The sequence below is a fragment of the Bison bison genome, unplaced genomic scaffold, assembly GCF_000754665.1.
Source record: "Bison bison bison isolate TAMUID 2011002044 unplaced genomic scaffold, Bison_UMD1.0 scf7180017864050, whole genome shotgun sequence".
Lineage (NCBI taxonomy): Eukaryota > Metazoa > Chordata > Mammalia > Artiodactyla > Bovidae > Bison > Bison bison.
Genome location: NW_011494622.1, coordinates 3,280,369 through 3,299,164, shown reverse-complemented (window position 1 = coordinate 3,299,164; position 18,796 = coordinate 3,280,369). Strand labels below are relative to the sequence as shown.

Sequence of the window (18,796 nt, the reverse complement as noted above, 5' to 3'; positions counted from 1 at the left end):
CTATAGGTTTTATTCAGCCTAAGAAGTGATTTGCAGGCCGGTATGACACATTGTTAGAAACTAGAAGTGAGAGAGAGAAAGCAATGATTCATAATACCTAAAGCACTCCCTCCAGGAACTATGAACAGCATGCGAGGAAGGAAGGATGAATATGGAAATGAAAACATTAGTTTCACCTTTCACAATTCTATTGAACAAGCTGAAAAGAAGCAAAAAATCTAAATAATGACTTTTCAGCTTATGTTGCTCTAAACCTATAAAGAACACTCTGATACGGTAATATATGTGTGTATGTGAATTGTTAGAGATGTGCTTTCTTGCTATGCTGATTTATAAAAGATAATCAACATTTATTCCTACCATAGTTGTGAAAGCAGAGCGTGGGGGGAGATGAAAAAAAAATCACTGTACTCCCCAAACTGAGCCCTTGACCTTGGTTATTTATCATGTCCTTTTCTTCTCAATAGTCACTTAACTGGAAATTTGGGGCCTTTTCCTTTACCCTGCTAAATGCAATATTTAAAAGTCCCCAATTCTCCAAAATATAGAAGTTAATTGGTGACGTTTAATTGTATGAGTAAAGAAAAAAGACATCTTATTTGCTTTTCAGTATGAAAGTGAAAAAGTACAAAAGTAACCTTAAAAAAGATAAGTTACTGACACCTTCAAATTAGTAGAACTGTCTGATGTTAACATTAATTTATAAATCTGTTACTGTAAGAGGTTCCTGGTAGGAAATTTTTAAGAGGTCCCTGGAAAAAAGTGAAAGTGAAAGTTGCTCAGTCCTGTCGGACTCTTTGCCACCCCATGAACTATACAGTCCATGGGGAATTCTCTAGGCCAGAATATTGGAATGGGTACCCCTTCCCTTCTCCAGGGGATCTTCCCAACCCAGGGATTGAACCCAGGTCTCCTGCATTGCAGGTGGATTCTTTACCAGCTGAGCCACAGGGGAAGCCCAAGAGGTCCCTGGAGGCCCTTATTTATATTGTAAAGGGTTGGCAGGGTATTTGGGAGGCCCCTTCAAACTATGAAGGCGGGTTCCCAGGTGGTACAGTGGTAAAGAACCCACCTGCCAATGCAGGGGATGCACAGGTTCAAATCCCAGGGCCAAGAAGATCCCCTGGAGAAGGAAATGGCAACCCACTCCAGTATTCTTGCCTGGAAAATCCCGTGGACAGGGAACCTGGTGGGCTGCAATCCACGGAGTCTCAAAAAGGTGCAACTAAACACACACTGAGCAACTAAAAATACCACTGAGCAACTAAACACACACAACTCTTCTTAAAAAAAAACAACAACTCTCTGCAAACTGATGGAAAACTTTAACTAGCAAGCAGTGCTGAAGGTTTCCTAAAGACACCTCTTGAGAAAACTCAGCTACTGCTTGAGTCAGGCCAATTAAATTTGAAATCCTTTTCTTTTTTTCTACTTTTTTAATATTTTTAAAAACTTTGGAAAATTTCAAGCACACACAAAAGTAGAGGTAATAGTACAATAAATCCAAATATACCATTCACCAGCTTGAACATTTATCAATATATGGCCCATAATATTTCACTCCCTTATCCTTTATGCATTATTATGATTTTTCTCCATAAATACTTTAAATATGAACACAATCTACAACATCATTATCACATTCAAAAGTTATCTATCATTTAATATCCAGACTATTGAAATTTCCCTATTGTCTAATTGATGCCTTTTCACACTTGGTTTGTTTGACGAGTGTACTTGGCACAGTTGTTCCACACTGCATTTGGTTAGTGAGGCCTTTTCTAAACCACTAAAGCTAAGCTAAGTCACTTCAGTCGTGTCTGACTCTGTGCGACCCCATAGATGGCAGTCCACCAGGCTCTGCTGTCCCTGGGATTCTCCAGGCAAGAACACTGGAGTGGGTTGCCATTTCCTTCTCCAATGCATGAAAGTGAAAAGTGAAAGTGAAGTCGCTCAATCGTGTCCAACTCTTCGCGACCCCATGGACTGCAGCCTACCAGGCTCTGTCCATGGGATTTTCCAGGCAAGAGTACTGGAGTGGGGTGCCATTGCCTTCTCCATTCTAACCACTAAGAGGCAGTTAATTCCCTATTTAATTCAGTGAAGCAGATAGCAGTGTTTTTCTAAAGATGTTTGGATTGTTGGAAAGCATTATGTAAAATATAGTGAAATTCAAGGAAATCACTTTTAAACAAAATCTTCATATTGAAAGTTTACTAATTGATAGCCCCCTGTAGAAATGTAATTACATCTATTGCAAATAAATCTTCTAAAAATCTAGGCATTTGTTTTAGAGTATAATTTGTCCTAGAAGTCCAAATGAAGCATTTTAATTATATTGGAAAAACCTAAAACTTGAAACCAGTTCATTAGTACAATAGGCAACAACAATAAGCGCAAATACTAAGAATCTACATCTCCAGTGAGCTCAATTTTAAAGCATTTTTGATTGCTTTATTATGTAAGTAGCATACCTTAATTGTGGGGCTTCGCAGGTGGCTCAGTGGTAAAGAATCCCCCTGCCAATGCAGGAGATACAGGAGATGGAGTTTCAATCCTTGAGTCAGGAAGATGCCCTGGAGGAGGAAATGGCAACCCAGCTCCAGTATGCTTGCCTGGGAAATCCCATGGACAGAGGAATCTGGCAGGCTACACAGTCCATGGGATCACAAAGAGTCAGTCACGGCAGAGCACGAGAGCGCACCTTAATTGTAGGAAAACAGAGCAAAAAAGAAGACATATGAAATCACTAAAAACTGGAAATGAGTCTTCTTGGTGTCTAAGTAGACCCCCAAGATGATTCCATTTTAGTTTTTTGCTTTAAGGAAACAGTTTATCTAGGACTAAAGGACGAAGTTAAGAAAATACCAGATTCTCAGGATGGAATATTGCTAATGTTAGTATTGTTATCCTGTATGTTTATGAGGTAGACAGCACAGACTGGTGTACACAATCAATCCTGCTGTGGGTTATCGTGCTGTGCAGCAATTAGAATGACCACTAGCAGCAAGAGACGATCCTAAAACCTTTTAACGGAGCTACTGTGAATGACTTGGTCTATCGTCATAGAAAATTCAGTATGATAAAATGTCATTCCCATAACTAAGAAGAAAAGCAAGCATGTATTATCCACTTTGGTTATCCCAGAGAGAAAAATAAAACATATGGTATACTTTGCATATTGCTGACCAGAAAAACATTCAATATTCCCTGGATGGTTACCATAGTTACACAAGCCATTTATAACACCAAGAGGGGGAACTAGGTCACAGTATTGAAGGAGTTTGAATTATGCAATTATGTTTCCTAAAAGCAGGGGAAAGGGTTTAAAATTTAGGGAAGAGAGATTTATATTCATGTTCAGAATTGAAACTCTGGCCTAATTTTGCTGGGGAAACTTGGACAGATTTACTATCTGTCCAAAATTAAATGGTTGATATTGCAGGTGTAAATCATTTAACCTGTACAAATAATGAAATAGCTTGATCCATAAGTGTGGTAAAAGAGATGCCAGCACATTTTGTCCTCATCCATACCCCTTTATCTCAGTGAGTGGTACCGTACCTTAAAATGTTTTTGCAGATATGCAATAAACCCAACAATAGCCTAGAATCATAGAGTAGCCAAAATCTGTAAACTGAAGTTTTGACCTCTTACTTTTGCAAGTTTGAGATTAAAGCTTGGGGCAGTGCTTGACATATGCTATGCTTAATCTGGTGTAGAGATTCTCCTATTAATTTCATCAAATGGACAAAGAAGTGTGGTGAAGAGGTAATGTATTTGAAAGCCATGGTAGCATAGGCTTAACCCTCTTTAAATTATGTGTTTTTTTTCTTTTTTACTAAGTACTTCAAAAAAGATGATTTTATTCAAGAACTGTGCCTGTTGTCTCAGAGCCCTGCACAGTGCTGAGTAAATATAGGTTGAATGAAGGAAAAACAAAAAAATTGCTCTCAAGGTTACACAATTTCAGATGGTCATTTTTAATCTGATCACTATAGACTTGTATAAGTAAAAGTCATTCAGTCATGTCTGACTCTTTGCAACCCCATTTTCCAGGTAAGAATACTGGAGTGGGATGCCATTTCCTTCTCCACAGACTTGTATAGTTAACACTAATCTTAGATCAGTGATGTCCCCTAAAGGAAGACAGGACAGGCAACAGGTGCCCTCACCCAGTAGCTGGGTGAACCACTACTGATGTTAATTCATCGTAACCATTGTGTTGTTGCAGAAAGGGGCACCCCTTCCAGGTCCTGAGAGTGGGCTCTGTCTAACACTGGGAGATGAATTGTCCAAAGAGACACATGCTGACAAAGCAAGAGGATTTATTGGGAAGGGGGGCCCAAGTGGAGAGCAAAGGGGTAAGGGAACCCAGGAGAACAGCTCTGCTACGTGCATGGCCCACAGTCTTGGATCTTATGGTGATAGGATTAGCTTCCCGGTTGTCTCTGGCCAATCATTCTGACTCTGGGTCCTCCCTGGGTGTGTGAGCATTGCTCAGCCAAGATGGATTCCAGCAAGGAGGATTCTGGGAGGTTGGTAGGACAGGGACTGGCTTCTCTTCTCTGCTTTAGAACTTTTCTGAATTCTTCGGGTTGGTGGTAGCTTGTTAGTTCTGCCTTCCTTTGTAGGACCTCCTGTTTAAGATAACTCATGCAAATGGCTACTATCTGGCCTGGCCAGGGCAGGCAGTTTCAGTCAATGGTTCCCCTAACAATGTCTGTAGGGAAAGATGGTGAAGAGGTTGAGAATCCCTGTTAAAGATCAACTCTAGACTAACTTCTTTTTACAGGTGATAATATGGGGATCACGGGCTTCCCTTGTGGCTCAGCTGGTAAAGAATCCACCTGCAATGCGGGAGACCTGGGTTTGATCCCTGGGTTGGGAACATCCCCTGGAGAAGGGAAAGGCTGCCCACTCCAGTATTCTGGCCTGGAGAATTCCATGGGCTAGTCCATGGGGTTGCAAAGAGTTGGACACAACTGAGCGACTTTCACTTCACTTCACTTCAATATGGGGACCCAGATAAGTAACTTGCCCAAGGTCACACTGCGATACATGAAATAAGTATACACCTAAAAATTTAAGAGTAAAACAAATATTAGTTAATCTTGGCTCATAATCACTGGAAAGGAGAACAGTACCCATAGAGGGGGGGAAAATTAAGAACTTGGGATATTATAAAATTACTTTTTCTGAGAAGTCTTGCAGCGAATTTGACAAAATCACCTCTAAAGGAAAATTAGAATTTCCTGAATGGTAATTATCCAAATAATCACAAAGTCAAAATTATGAGAAATCCTCCTATATTCCTTTAGACTGTTACTTATTTTCAAGGGCAAATGCCTCATGCCTTCAGCTCTGGTTAAAATAAAAATGGTCTTTTAAAAATAAAACTTATGCTACTGGCCGAGCTTCCCAGGTGGCTCAGATGGTAAAGTATCTGCCTGCAATGCAGGAGACCCGGGTTCAATCCCTGTCTCAGGAAAATCCCTTGGAGAAGGAAATGGCAACCCACTCCAGTACTCTTGCCTGGAAAATTCCATGGACGGAGGAGCCTGGTAGGCTCCAGTCCATGGGGTCACAAAGAGTTGGACGCAACTGAGCAACTTCACTTTCACGCTACTGGCCAGGAGCTTTCTGCTAAATCTTTTGTTCCTTGTAATGATTCTAATTGATTACTTAATGAGGCTTTATTGGAGCTATTGTTTCATTAATTGCTCTTGGCTTGGTTAATTTAATCCAGCATTTCAGTGAATATTGATTTAGCCTCTGAGGGTAACAGATTTTAAAAAATTGCTTATCTAATTTATTTCCATGAATTGGGGTTCTCTTGATTCTTTAATCTATGGAAACCAGTGTATCTCGATTTACTCAGTATATATGTTTCTGGAAAATTATAACCTTATTTTGCTACAAGTGTTTTTAAATGGGCTAGTTCTATAAAATAGCCACATTTTGGAAATATTTATTTAACAAATAATTTATCTCATTTTCTTTTGTCTTCTAGACTGCCCTCATTTTTTCCATTCTGCTGGAGAAAACATAAGATTGTGTTCTTCATTACCTACCTGCAGCTGAGGTGTGGCATCTTTTGCATGTTCTAACTCTGGTGTACATTCCAGATCCTTTAGCATAATACCCTTTGGTCATGGAAATGACATCATCAGGGAGACAACCTTGAAGAAATGCCTGAAGTGACAGTAGAAATATTTTTTCCTGTTATCTGCTGAAAGTAAATACTAGAATTAGATTAACAGAACAAAGATATAAAAGATATGGGGGGAAATTTATGTGGAAAGTATTAGAGGCTGAAAAACTTTCTGTTATAGGAAAAATAGAAGAATCAGAGAAAGGAATGATTATTTGAGCCATTCATGGTAGTGGTTATAACATGAGAATTAAGATTTAGGGATCATGACATTTAAATTATATCTGTAGGAGCTATTCATAACACTTACATATAACAAAAAATACAGTTGTAATTCAGGGTTGGACTAATAGCCTATCTAATGTAATCTTTGAAAAGTGGCATGTTGATTCAAAAATAATTTCAAAAGAGCCTACTGACTTCCTTACATGATGTTAGCTTTATTATTATTTTAAATTTATTTTACTGAAGTATAGCTGATTTACAGTGCTATATTAATTTCTGTTCTACAGAAAAGTGATTCAGTTATACATATACACTTTTTCATATTCTTTTCCATTATGGTTTATTAAAGGATACTGAATATAGTTCCTTGATGTTAGCTTTAGAATTATTACTATTTACTATTCACATTAAGTATCTCTGGAAGAATAGTCCAGTGTTAATCTATAATAATAGTTGCCTTGGCTTTAGAGCCTGGGGATCTGGAGTCAGAGGGAGCATTGTTTTCACATATATTATTTTGCACATTTGATTTTTTAAATATATTTATTGCTTTAACAAAATATAAACTTTAATATGAAAGAAGCAAAAAGATTTCCGTGCATCCTACAATAACAAAATGTATATGTATACTACTCACTGGGAAAGGAGCACATAGTGTTTAGCTTCAGTTCACTTTTAATGAGGATTTTTCTGCTACTATTGCTGGTAATGTCTGTACTTTGCATACATTAAGAAATACCACAATTAGTAAATTTGAAGATTTGAAGACATCACCCTTTAGAAACTGATCTAGACAGTTTTCACTCAGAAGTACATTTTTTTGGTGTGTAAAGTTTTTTTTAGCAGTTTAGGAGAAGTTCTGTTAGCTTTTTCCTCGTTCAGTATAGCCCTCAACTTGTTAAGAGCTTTCTTAATTTTTGTGCAATCTTACTTGAATACCTTAGGTTATCATTGTTATGAGTTAAATGTTTGAAAGTTCATATTCAGGCTGATGTTCTGTGTTCATGCCACATATAAGTTGTGCCTACAACCACAGAAGGGACCTATGAACCGTGTCTACCGCAGAAGGAGTCCGTCCCTGCTGTCCCTTACTGAGCTGTGGTCTTTACATGATTGAAATTTAAGCAGAAGTACCTAATGAAAAGGACTCTGAATATAGCAGCTGAAAAAGGAAAAAGATTGGGAGAAGAGTCCAGATGTCATAAAGCAAAGAGAGGATGAGGTACAGGAAGCAGTTATTCTTATTTCTGTTCCATGGTTCAAAGGGTTCCAAGAAATAGATTCCATCCCACTGGGCGTATTTTTCAGTTTGGGATAGGAATCAATTAATTTTTTAATAAAATTGATATTATATGTGTTACATATATAACACACAGGAAAACAACTGAATATAGTGACTTGAGTGGTTATGATACCTCATGTAAGGGATCTTTTTCAGAAACTATTCTTCGGTGTGTGATGTGTTGCTTTCTAGAAAGAATGGGGCTGACAGCACTTCTGTAATGAATAATGACCTGGGAAGAGAGAGACGGAGAAGCCAGGAAGGAGTAATTAACAAGGAAGTGAGGTTATAGGAAATGAAGGAGCTAGATATAGAAAATTTCCAGGAGGTAATATCAGTTGGGGTTAGTAGGCTTCCCTGGTGGCTCAAATGGTAAAGAATCTGCCTGCAATGTAGGAGACCCCAAGTTTGATCCCTAGGTTGGGAAGATCCCCTGGAGAAGGGCATGGCTACCCACTCCAGTATTCTTGCCTGGGAAATCCCATGGACAGAGGAGCCTGTAGGGCTACAGACCATGGGATTGCAAAGCATCAGACATGACTGAGCACGTGTGTTTCTTCCAAACAGCATTAACTGTTGCTTCCTAAATGTAGCCTACTTGTTTGTAAAGAACAGCCCACTGTAGAAATTGGAGTCTGGGAACGTGTTGGAAAGGGTAGATAGAGAGACTAGAGGAAATGATTTAGATGTGCAATAGTCTTAAAAACATTTTCCCACATGCCAGGACTTAGCTAGCTTCGTATTACTTCTGTCAGTAAGCTGGGAGTTGGTAATAAGGGATAGCAAGGACGTACAGACCCTTGGGAGAAAAAGTTTCTGCAGCGGGTCTGGTTGCTTATTTCTTGCATGTCTCCAAGGAAACCATGACTGACCTGGCAGGCCCTGGGAATTTGGCCTGTGGAATGTTTTTTATGTTAGTGACGATTTTGTGGTGAACCCGGAGAAATGGAACACGCCATACTGGCTTGTCAGGTTCCTTTGCGCAACACGGCCACCTGGTCTCACGGCTGGGGACCTGAGTCTCAGCTGCTGTAGCTGATTGTACTGCATAATGTGTGTACTTTAACAGCTCCCCATAAAAATCTTGGACCCTGAGACTCAAATGGGCTTCCACAGGTAGAGGTACTTAAATATGCCTGTAGTTTGCCGCTAGAGAGAGAGAGAGGATTCTTTGCAGCTTCAGACCAAGGACATTGGAAGCCTGTAGTAACTTCTCTGGACTTCCCAGCACATCTTTTCCGGTTACTTTGCTCTCTATCCTTTGCCATAAGAAGTCTTAGCCGTGTTCGTAATCTGCCATTGACTCTTGTAAGTGGTTCTGGGCTCACCAAAGACAACAGCCACATCCAGAGTTCTGAAGAAATTTAAAACCCAATTTATCCATTCAAGTCTTGATAGGAGTCACTGAAAAAAAGAATAATTGACATACGCAAGTATGTGCTGTATATGGATTTAAACAGAATCAAATCGTTGATCCATGTCCAGGAGACATTTATAGTCTTGTAGGGATACAGAAGAACGAATATAGAGTGTTAGGAAAATGCTTATAAGAATAAGTATAAATAAAATCAAATTAGGAATAAATGTAGAAGCAAGGCAGCATAAGAGACAATTGGTAGAAGTCAATCATGGTTTATGGAAGATGGTGCATATTCAAGAAGAAATATGGGACTATGTTGTCAAATAATGGCTTTTTCCCCTTCATATCTATTATAGCAGTATGTAAAAAAATATGAAATAAAACAAATTTTTTTTCTTGGATTTTATCTGATGAGTGCTGAGTCCAACTGAACTTGGAATTATTTGTGTGGAATCAAAATTTGTACTAAATCAAAATGTACATATCTTATGGGATGATACTTTTTGAGCCCTACAGTTATTAATTACAGCTATGAGTTAATATGCTTTACTATTATTGTTCCAAAGACTCCACCCAATTCCTTTTATAATCAATAAATTGTATCTGGTCATTTCTTCAGCTATTTAGTTAAACTGCTTTCAGCCAAAGATTAAGAATGAACTTCAAAAGTTCTGCTTCTGGTATTAACCAGAGAGCTCCCATCAAATCACTCTTCTGCAAATAACAGCTATAAATTCTGGATAAGATATTTTAAAAATACCAAGAGGCACTGGAGAGCAAGCAAAAGAAGGCAAATTCTGGAGGGAAGTCAATACTTAAAAGAATGAAATGGCACTCAGAAGTTTCCTATTTTTATGTCTTTTAGCCTGCAGCACCCAGTTCTGTAGGATGATGTAAACTTGGAAACTTGCAGATGTACTGGCTTGAAGAGCCAGAGAGTGGGTTCCAGCACAACCACAGTGTGACACAGGGCCTAGAGTTAATATCATGTGCTGCTTTGACATTGGGCAGAAACAGGAAGGCTACAAATGGCCTAACACCAAGTTCCCTTCCCCACTCTGCTCCCATGGTCCTAAAAGGTCCTGTAGCCAAACAACCCTTCTTGTTTTGAGGACCGGGTACATCCCTGCAAGCCCTAAATGGTGTCTGGTATCCTCCCCCAGGCTCTGAGTACGTGTGACTGACTGTAAACTGCCATCAGTCTCATGACTAGTGCTTGGTGTCATGTGTCAGGCCTTTGCCATAACCCTAGGTTGGGAATCCTTGCCTCACCAAAGAGATGAAAAAGAGGCAATTAAAACAACAAAAAATGGAAAGTGGAGGAGAAATCCCAGAAAGAGGAACGCCACAGAGAGGGAGCCTTAAAGTCTGTGTAGAAACTGCCCAAGTCTCTAGCTAACTCCTAAACTACCCAAATGCAAGGTGGACTCCAAGCAGCCCAGATAAACCCAAGAACACTGCACCGACTTGAGTTCAGTCAAGTCCACTGTATACGAAGACAAAAAGACATTGCTGCTCTTTAGAGAACATAACAGAAGTGAGAGCTCTAAAGTACATCATTCTCTACGTCCAGGATAGTATCTAAAACTACTAGACACGCAGAGAAGTAGGCAAATGTACCCTCTAAACCTAGTTCAGTGGTGAATTAGCCCCACAGTGAATCAGTTGTTGGAATTCAGCACAAGGATTTCAAAGTAGCTGTCACAACTATGCTCAGGACTCAAAGCACACTTGTAATGAATGAAAATACGGAAAATCTCAGAACAGTAAAGAAATTTTAAAAGAACTGAACGGTAACTATGGTACTGAAAAGTATAATGTCTGAAATAAAATTTACACTGCATAACCTTAAGAACAGAAGGAGGTATTTGCGAATTTGACAACAGATCAATAGAAATTATTCACTCTGAAGGTCTGAGAGGAAAATTGCTATAAAATGAAATAATGAGCAGTACCTCAGGGACCTATTATATAAGATAATACCAAAAGATCTAACATGTAGGGTTCTAGAAGGAAAAGAATGAGGCATGCAATTTTTAGTGTTCTATTTTATGTGGCTACAACATTAAAAACACTGGATAGTTAGGACTTCCCCAGTGGTCCAGTGGTTAAGAGTTTGCCATGCAATGCAGGGGATGCAGGATTGATCCCTGGTCTGGGTACTAAGATCCTACATGAGTTGTGGCAACTAAGACCCAACACAGCTAAATAAATAAGTAAATATCTTTTAGGAAACACCGAAAAGTTAAGGACGTGTATTGTAAACCCTAGGACAACCACTCACCACACACACACACACACACACACACACACACAAATCCTAAAAGTTTTGCTAAAATTAATCAATTAAAATGGAATTCTAAAAATTGTTCAAGAAGTAATGAGTTTATTCTAAAGAGAAAATAGGAGCTTCCCATAGCCTACTTTCATTCTGTCTTTACGTTATCCAGAATGTTCTAATATATATATATTCTACCTCCTACTGTGCTTGGGAGTAACTAACCCAGAAATAGAGTTTGCTGTATTATAGCACATTTCCTTTTGAGTCATGTGTAAATTCTGTTCTTATAAACCCATTTAAAAATATATTAAAGGAGTTGCTACTTTACATCAAAAGGGTAATTTTAATGAATCCTTAGGTTTTTGTTTATAACATTTCATATTTCACAAAATATTTTCATGCTTATTCTTCACACTGACACTGAAGCAGACAGCATTTCACAGATGAAGGAACTGGCTTGAATAGATTAAGTATCTAGGCTACATTCTAGCCCCAAGTGAAATAGCTCCTGAATGGTAGAGTCAGGTATTCTGGTTTCTAATAAAAATTTTTCCATTATCCTGATATAAATTAAAAGAATATTTTAATAATACAAATTCTCATGTTGTTTGTTATATAAATTTAGATTTTTAGAGAAGAGTCTTTTTCTTAAAGTGACACTTATTTGCTTAACTGTTGCAATGTATTTAGCATTTTTACAAGTTATGAGAAATGTTTAGTATTCTCCATTATTGGGTAATAGTAATTGCTGCCAGCCTTGCCACCACAAACAACACAACAGTGAGTACTTGTGAAGTTACCCTGTGAACCATTTAAAATTTTCTCTAGTGTATATCTAGGAATGAAATTACTAGGTAATAGCATGTGGACTTTATCACTTTCATGTAATACTTCCGAATTGATCTTGGAAAGGGCTTCACCAGTTAACACTCAGTTAACACCAGTTAACAACATTTGGGGTGTTTCTTCTGTACATCCTCATCATCACTTGGTTCTATCCAACTTCCTAATCTTGGTCAGTTTACTGGGTAAAAGCAAACACATAACTGTTTCACTTTGGATTTAATTACTGGTGAGGTTGAGAATCTCTTTATGAAAATTCTTTGACCATTTTCCTGTAGGGTTTCCTGTTTTTTCTTACTGGTTTGCATGATTTCTCTGTAGCTATTTTTCCCCTTATTGATTTTAAATACTATAAATATCTCTTACCAGTCTGTTAGCTATGTGTAAACATTGCCAGTATGTTTTCTTTGAACAAAACTACTTATACAAAACTACTTTTGGTGTATTCATGTATCCATTTGTGAATTGAGAGGCTTGTTTTAAGAAATTTTAAAGAAACTTTCCTCTCTTTAATATTTTCTAATCTTTTACACCTTTAATCCAACTGGGATTTATTTTTGTATATGGTGTATGGTAGAGACAAAGTTTTATTTTTTTCTTCTTGAAGCAAACCATTTTACCATGATCCATTAAATAATCCTTCTTTTCCCCTATGACTTGACTCAACCCTCATGCACACTCCTATTCTGTTTCCTTGTTTGTATTGTCTGTCCCTTACCTGAAGTACAGTTTTTAAGTTTTGTTGGCTCAATACCACGTCTTAATATTTGATAGGTGAATCCCTCCTTTTTCTCAAATTAGGGAGTTTGTGGAGGTTTATTTATTTGTAGATATTTTGACCTTCATTTGTCAAACTCCCGTAAAAAATCTTGCTAGAATTTTATTGGAATTGCAGTACATTCATCAATAATTGTGGGAGGGCTAAACAGTTTTACAACGATAAGTCGTCCCAACCAAGAACATGATATAAGTGTCAATTTAAGCAGGATTTCTTATCTTTCATTTATGATTTTTTAAATTTATTCAAACATCTTTAAAAAATACATGCAGATGATAAATCCAAACAGTAAAAAGGGATATACTGTGTATGTACAGTCTCATGCCTGTCTCCCCACCCCTTTTCCCAGAGAAAGCCAATTTCTTACCAGTCTTCCCAGAGATTTTCTATGCATATATATGTTAGAATATAACATTTTAGCTGAGAGAAGAATTCTTTATGTGTTTTATTCTAAACAGACCACCATGCAAAAATTTCAGAGTGAATATATGAGTCTTGACCCCTTATCCACATTAAAGATTAAAAACAGGAAAGAAGCTATGTGAAGATTACTTTAAACTTAGCTGTGCTGTGGAGTCATTCAGAAAGTCAAGAGAGAGTGATTTCAGTGAGAACTGTCAAGAAGGTCTAATATGTTTGCTTATAAACCAAGGAGACACAGTTCATTAACTGACTCACCTGCTGCTGCCGCTGCTAAGTCGCTTCAGTCGTGTCCAACTCTGTGCAACCCCATAGACGGCAGCCCATCAGGCTCCCCCGTCCCCAGGATTCTCCAGGCAAGAACACTGGAGTGGGTTGCCATTTCCTTCTCCAATGCATGAAAGTGAAAAGTGAAAGGGAAGTCGCTCAGTTGTGTCCTACTCCTAGCAACCCCATGGACTGCAGCCCACCAGGCCCCTCCGTCCATGGGATTTTCCAGGCAAGAATACTGGAGTGGGTTGCCATTGCCTTCTCTGAACTGACTCACCTAGAAAATCTTAAAAACGAAGAGATGAGTAGCTCCTGTGAAGGTAGGATTGAAAGAAGCTTTGCTGACACTTTGGGATCAGCTTGGTATCCTTGGCATTTGGCCTGAAGTTACTCACATATTTCCTGCAAATCAGATGAGGGGCACAGAGCCTATAACTGTCGAAAATTCTGACCTCAAAGAACCATGGAACTCCAAAAAGAAAAAAGTCCCTGTGGAATGGACCATGGAAAATGTTATTTGCAGTGAAATGTCAGCAAGAGGAAAATACATTGTCTGAGCCGTGGTACAGTCATCTGTTCCTAGTTGCCTTCTCAGAAGGACAAAAGCGCCTGTGATATAAAAACATAGTCTTAAACTCTTGCTGTAACCGGGGAATGGGAAGCTGTCTGATTTAGTAATCAGATTTAAATCTCTTGTTATCAAACATACGCACATGGTCCTATTCCAGATCAAATGTTCTCCAGTAGTTGTGTTGAGGTCTTTTTATGGTAATGTGGAATATTGGGAACTATAGTCCCCAAAGTCTCACCAGGGTTCTCTCTTCCATGCTTTACAGTACAAAGTTCTGAGGCTTCCATTGAGACTCTCAATTTACTGTTGAAAATGTGCAGACTCTCTCTTGAGGGCTTTCTCCCTATGAAGTGGGAAGAGATGCCCCTACTCTGGAGGAAACACTGGTCTGAGGCTCTTTAAGTTCCATCTTGCCACCTACAATTCTGAAACATGAAGGGACTGGATCTCCTTTTAATCAATATCAAAGATCGCCTGCACTACAGATATTTTTCTGTGTATAGTTTTTGAATAATTTTTTTTGTTGTGCTGATGTTTGTTTGTTTGTTTTTAGAGAGGGAAGGTTATAGACATGACATTGGGGGCTTCCTTGGTGATCCAATGGTTAAGACTTCATCTTCCACTGCAGGGGGTCAGGGTTTGATGCCTAATTGAGCTGAGATACCACATGCTTTGAGGCCAAAAAAAACAAAACATGAAACAGAAGCAATATTGTAACAAATTTAGTAAAAACTTTAAAAATGGTTCACATTAAAGCAAAATCTAAAATAACACTAATTAAGGGTAGAAATTTTCAAAATAGGCAACACTAAAAAGAAATACATTGAATTTCCACATTCACAATCTACCACCCAAAGTACTTTTAACATTATTTTTATATGTCCTTCCAGTCTTTTTTCACCTGTTCCTTTGTTGTTTTTTTTTTTTACATAATTGAGCTGATAATATTTATTTATACTCATTTGTATATAATGACTAAATTTTTTTTTTTTTGGGGGGGGTTCCGTTGGGTCTTAGTTGTGGCACTCGGAAACTTTAGTTGTGGCATTTGGGATATAGTTCCCTGACCAGGGATAGAACCCAGGCCCCTGCATGGGGAGTGCAAAGTCTTAGCCACTGGCCCACCTGGGAAGTCCTAGTAATATTCTACCATATAAAAATATTATAATTTTTGGCCATTCAGGTTGTTTTGGGGTTTTCTATCTCATAAGACTGAGATGACCATCTGTATGCTTTTATGTATTTTGGATTATGTCCTTAATAGAGGCCCCTTAAAGCAGAATTATCGGGTAAAAGCTCTTGCTACATATTGATATTCAGCCAGACAGTCTCTTTTCTTTCCTTTCTTCCTTCTTCCTGTGAATCATTCAGCAATACCCACAGCAGCTGCTTCCCTTCTGTGCTTTATGTTGTACTCTTTGAGGTCTTGGGTTTTTCTCAAATACCTCTTTCAGTTGCAAAGTTCTTTGCACAAAACTGCCAGCTAACCCAATGGGCCCCCTCTATGTTTCCATATTAGCCCGAAGTTGAGAAAGAGAGAAAAGCTTAAGGTTCGCTTTTCATCTATCCTGCTTCCTAAACTCTTAGCTCTTCCCATCCATCTTTAACAACACAGATACAAACTAAAATATTTTACATATTTCATCTTACGTAACCCTCACAACAACTACACTGAGTCAGTCTTATCTGTTTTATAGATGCAGAAATTGAGGCACAGAATTTAAATACTTTGCCCAAGGTCATATATTAAACAGTATATTCAAGACTTCAAGCCAGGCTTATCTAACTTCAAAGTTCTTTCTACTATACCACTGTTCCTTCCTCATTAAAAGAAAACTCATTGAGCAAATTCCTTGTGGATTAAGTTCTCAAATTATTATGTAGAGGATGAAAACACTCATCTTAGATTTTTGTGCCTGGGGCCTGTGAATAAGACTGACAAAAGACACACTCACAGGAGAAAAGGCATACAAATTTTGTTTGATGTTGTTCAGTCAATAAGTCGTTTCTGACTCTTCATGATCCCATGAACTGCATCATGCCAGGCTTCCCTGTCCTTTACTATCTCCTGAAGTTTGCTCAATCTCGTCCATTTAGTTGGTGATGCCATCCAACCATCTCATCCTCTGTCGCCCCCTTCTCCTTTTGCCCTCAATCTTTCCCAGCATCAGGGTCTTTTCCAATGCGTGGACTCTTCACATCAAGTGGCCAAAGTATTGAAACTTCAGCTTCAGCATCAGTCTTTCCAATGAATATTCAGGGTTGATTTCCTTTAGGATTAACTGGTTTGCTCTCCTTGCAGTCCCAGGAACCCTCAAGCCTTCTCCAAAACTACAGTTTGAAAGCATCAGTTCTTTGGCCCTCAGCCTTCTTTATTGTCTGTTTGATGTTAAGATTTTAATATTTTCACATGCATGGAGACCTTCATATAAAGTGAATATCCAAAGAATCAATTAAACGCAGGGGGCTTATATACCATCTTAACAATGGGTGCTAAATCCTAGAGAAGTGACAAGGCAAAGTGAAAGGGGTTTGGACTTCTGTGGGTGGTAAGTTGTGGGAAAGTAAATACAGGAGGACAGTAATGGAAGATGGGTTACTGAGAAAGGTTTTATTTATGTGGACTCATCTCGGCACCATCTCCATCACCCGTGACAAAAGTTGTTTTTCCCTTCCTGGTCCAGGAGAGGGTGACAGCCTCACAAAAGTAAACTTGTGCTCAGCTTTTAGCCAGAAAGGGGAGAGCAGAGAGTTTTTCTTGCATCTGCTGCTTCTCAGTTGCCCTCAACTCAAAACAATGCTTATGCCAAAGTGGCATATTTGGGGGTGGCATATTCTGATCCTCTTCAATTTTCCACTTCCCCTTGGTGTAATTAGATAAATAAAATCCAGATTTCTCTTTGTTTTCCTCTATTACATTTTCCTCATGTTCAGGCAACTTGTTCTTTCAGTTCTTCCTTTAATCTTGGCTTCATAACTGTGAAACTGAAATTTTATCTAGGTAGCACAAAATAATTTTTTAAGAAGATTGCTGTTAATTAATAAAGCATTGCCTGCTGTTCTAGGTGCTGTTTTTAAATTAAGAAAATGGAATGAAATTGCATTTGTATTCTGTTTTGACAATCAATGGGCTTTCCTGGTGGCTCAGATAGTAAAGAATATGCCTGCAGTGCAGGAGACCCAGGTTTGATCCTTGGGTCGGAAAGATCCCCTGGAGAAGGGAATGGCAACCCACTTCAGTATCCTTGCCTGGAGAACCCCATGGACAGAAGAGCCTAGAGGGCTACAGTCCATGGAGTTGCAATGAGTCAGACACAACTGAGGGGTTAACACTTCTTTGACAATAAAAGTAGTCTGATGCTAAAGGACTTATGAATATTTCCAAAACATGTGATATATTCTTACCTTTTTTCTTGTCCCCATCAGAATTCAGTGCTCATGCTTATTACTTTCTTGGCTTTGCAAGTGGGATTTTAGCTATAAAATTAAGCACATACTAATTGTTCATTAGTTAGCTAGTTGTGATTTTAAAACTCAATTAAGCCTAATTTATATTTCTAATTAAGAAATTCCTAGTGTTCATCGATGGATGAATGGATGAACAAAGTGTGCAATATGTACATATAAATTAAAGGAAAAGGAAGTCTTGGAAAGGTAGGCAAGTCTGATACGTGCTACAGTAGGGACAGTACTTGAAAGTATCATGCTAAATGAAATAAGCAAGTTACAAAAGGACACATAGGTTTTCACATAGAGAAATTCCACAAATAGTACCTAGAGTAGTCAAATTCATAAACACAGAAAGTAGAATACCATAGTTGCCAGGGGTAGAAGGCATGGGGCTGACAAAGTTCTGGAGATGGATGGTATTGATGTCAGCTCAACAATATGAATGTACTTAATGCCACCGAACCGTACACTTAAAAATGGTTTATTCTGTGTTATGTGTATTTTACTACAATTTTAAAAATTACCAAGCACCTACTTAAGTGCCAGTCGCTGATAAACAAGACAGTAAGGTGTCTGGTCTCATGAAGCCTCCATACTAGTCAAGGAAAAAATGACTAAGCAAAAAATAAGATAAAGAAGGACCTGTGATTCCTTAGGATAAGGGATACTCTATTAAGAGTTAGTGATATTTATGCCCTGGTCGCTCAGATGGTAAGGAGTCTGCTTGCAATGCAGGAGACCCAGGTTTGATCCCTGAGTCAGGAAGATCCCCTGGAGAAGGAAATGGCAACCCACTCCAGTGAAAAAATAAAAAGAGTTAGGGATATTTGAGATAAGACCCAAAGGATGAGAATGAGCCTTTATAATAGGCATTGCAGGGAAAGGATGCAGCAAGTGTTAAAGTCCTGAAGAGAAGAGAATGAGGCCAGGGTGATTGAAGAAGCAGACAGAAGCCTTTCATGTACCGTCTGGAATCTTTTGAGTTTGTTCAAACAAGGATAGTCAAGGCTATGGTTTTTCCAGTGGTCATGTATGGATGTGAGATTTGGACTGTGAAGAAAGCTGAGCACCGAAGAATTGATGCTTTTGAACTGTGGTGTTGGAGAAGAGTCTTGAGAGTCCCTTGGACTGCAAGGAAATCCAACCAGTCCATTCTGAAGGC

The 18,796-nt window shown here is 38.6% G+C and overlaps 1 long non-coding RNA gene across 1 annotated transcript in view; it reads left to right on the top strand.

Moving 5' to 3' along the window:
- The first annotated feature begins 5,506 nt into the window (after window positions 1-5,506).
- The window catches only part of LOC104985529, a 15,558-nt gene continuing 2,268 nt past the window's right edge, over window positions 5,507-18,796 (top strand). The window contains exon 1 of the long non-coding RNA XR_824915.1: window positions 5,507-6,085. This is a non-coding gene — a long non-coding RNA (uncharacterized LOC104985529). The remainder of the gene's footprint in view (window positions 6,086-18,796) is intronic.